This window comes from Erithacus rubecula (genome assembly GCF_903797595.1).
Source record: "Erithacus rubecula genome assembly, contig: scaffold_104_arrow_ctg1, whole genome shotgun sequence".
Lineage (NCBI taxonomy): Eukaryota > Metazoa > Chordata > Aves > Passeriformes > Muscicapidae > Erithacus > Erithacus rubecula.
Window position 1 is genome coordinate 124,966 of NW_027636365.1, and position 2,718 is coordinate 127,683.

General features: G+C 53.2%; 1 pseudogene across 1 annotated transcript; it reads right to left on the bottom strand.

Moving 5' to 3' along the window:
* Positions 1-675: 675 nt before the first annotated feature.
* Positions 676-1,607, bottom strand: LOC306815155 (olfactory receptor 14A16-like; annotated as a pseudogene). Its single transcript has one exon. The product of its transcript is annotated as an olfactory receptor 14A16-like (transcript).
* Positions 1,608-2,718: the final 1,111 nt, after the last annotated feature.

The following is a 2,718-nucleotide window of genomic DNA, read 5'->3' on the forward strand; positions in this document are numbered from 1 at the left end:
GCGCACTATATAACTAAGCATATGTTCCCATATCCAAGTGTCCAATGCCTGGAATCATCCTAATTTGACCCAATTCAAGGTCAAAAATTTTATTTCTAGTGCTCTTCTTAGACCTACATCCTTACTATTCTTTACTCCCACCTAGAATTTGAAGCATCTGTTTTGTCCCTTTTTTTTCTTTTTGCTTTATAACAATTAAGTACAATTTTCCTATTGATATTAAGCAACAATTTTGTTAATTAGCATGAATCATATTTATAACAAAAGGAAATGCACAGGGAAGCCTGGTGGTGGCTACCAGGCAGCCCAGGCTCTGAGCAACAATGTCTGCAGTGGGACAGGAAACTCACAGCTCATGGGAACAAACTTTCTGGCTGACTTCAGAGGCCACAACAAATCTGAGTGGTTTCCCTGGTGTCCCCCAGCCCTTGCTGGCCCCAGGGGCTGATGGCATTTGTGCTCAATCAGCTCCATCTCCCCACAGCAGCCCCATCGGGGTCGCTGTTAACTTGGAGAGAAACAAAATGAGAAACAGCACAAACACTGGCATTTCTTTGTGGACAATATTAAAAATCTAAAACAAAGCAAAGCAATGAAAAAGCCAACCACCAAATGCTAAAAGCGCTTTTGAAAGCGATTTTTATTACAAGTCACTTGCAGGAACTGTCCAGCAGTTTAGTGGTCCTGAAAGCATCCAGTCATCTCTGTCCACAGTGCTGCCTTGAGCTCCTTGTTCCTCAGGCTGTAGATGAGAGGGTTCAGAGTTGGAGGAACCACTGAGTACAGAACTGACAGGGACAGATCCAGGGATGGGGAGGAGATGGAGGGGGGCTTCAAATAGGCAAAAAATGAGGTGCTGAGGAACAGGGAGACCACAGTCAGGTGAGGGAGGCAGGTGGAAAAGGCTTTGTGCCGTCCCTGCTCAGAGGGGATCCTCAACACAGTCCTGAAGATTTGCACATAGGAAAAAACAATGAACACAAAGCATCCAGAAGTAAACAGACACTAACAGCAATAAGCCCAAGTTCCCTGAGGTTGGAGTGTGAGCAGGAGAGCTTGAGGATGTGTGGCACTTCACAGAAGAACTGGCCCAGGCCATTGCCATGGCACAGGGGCAGGGAAAATGTATTGGCCGTGTGCAGCAGAGCATTGAGAAAGGCACTGGCCCAGGCAGCTGCTGCCATGTGGGCACAAGCTCTGCTGCCCAGGAGGGTCCCATAGTGCAGGGGTTTGCAGATGGACACGTAGCGGTCATAGCACATGATGGTCAGGAGACCAATTTCTGCTGAAAAGAAAAAAAAAAATAGAAAGACCTGTGCAGCACATCCTGAGTAGGAGATGTTCCTAGTGTCCCAGAGGGAATTGTGCATGGCTTTGGGGACAGTGGTGCAGATATAGCCCAGGTCAGTGAGTGCCAGGTTGAGCAGGAAGAAGAACATGGGAGTGTGCAGGTGGTGGTCGCAGGCTACGGCGCTGATGATGAGGCCGTTGGCCAGGAGGGCAGCCAGGGAGATGCCCAGGAAGAGGCAGAAGTGCAGGAGCTGCAACTGCCGTGTGTCTGCCAATGCCAGCAGGAGGAAATGGCTGATGGAGCTGCTGTTGGACATTTCTTCGCACTGGCTATGGAGTCCTACTGAAGGAGGACACAGTGAAAAATCAGGCAAAACTTTGCTGAGAAATGTCCAAGCCCGTTCTCCCAGCCCATCATCTGTTTTTCTGAAGATGCCCTTCATGTCTGGTGCTGCTTTGCCGGCCCAGGAGGACACTGAGGGCCCTGAGCCCCAGGGCTGAGGGTTGTGCTGGTGGCGAGAGGACACCTGAGCTGTGCTGCTCAGGGCAGTGTCTGCCCTGCAGGGCAGGGCCAGCAGGTGCCACATCTGCCCTGCAGCAGGGCTTCCCTCAGCACTGCCTCCCTCCCTCCCTGCCTATGGCTCTGCTGCTGGAGCTGTCCCAGCCTCAGCTCTTCCTGTGGCACCAGGCTCCTTCCCTGCCAGAACTGCCAGAGCCCAGCCCAGCCCCTAGGCCAGCTCTGCCCTGCAGCTGCTCTGGGGTGCAGGGTTTAAAGAACAGCTCCCCCAGGCCTGGACACCATGGAAATGTGATGCTGGGTGGATCTGGAGGCTGGGGAGGTGGAGGCATCTCCTGAGGGTCCCAGGAAATTTCAGTGTGATGGTTTAAGAGCCACAGCCCCTACTCTACCCATCACAGTTGAGTTGCCACACTTCCCTGGCTAAGCCAGTGAAAAGTGGGAAGACAGGAAAGAAGAGACTCAAGCAGGAAAACCCTGCTTTGAATGAGCTCATGAGAAGTTCCTTCAGAAATGACCTGGGCATGAGCTGGACCTGAGAGCAGCCCTGGCCCACACAGAACTCTCTGCACAGCAGCAAGCTCTGCCCCAGCAGGAGTAACTCCTTGCACCCACAGCTCCCCTCCATCATCCATAGGGAGCTGCCAGGCAGGCTGAGAGCTGCCCCTGGCAGGTGGCACATGCCCTGAGCTGGCCAAGAGCCCTGAGGGCTGCAGGATCTGCTCTGCAGGACAGCCCTGGCTGCAGCCCTGGCTGCAGCCCCAGTTTCAGCCCCTGCAGCCACCCCTTGCAGCAGGAGCCATCCTGCCCTGTTCCTCTGACAGTGCCCAGGGCAGCCCTGCTCTGTAGCACATCCTCCCCCAAAGCAGAAATGGCAGCAGAGCCATCCTTACAGTCATATCAGTCCTGTC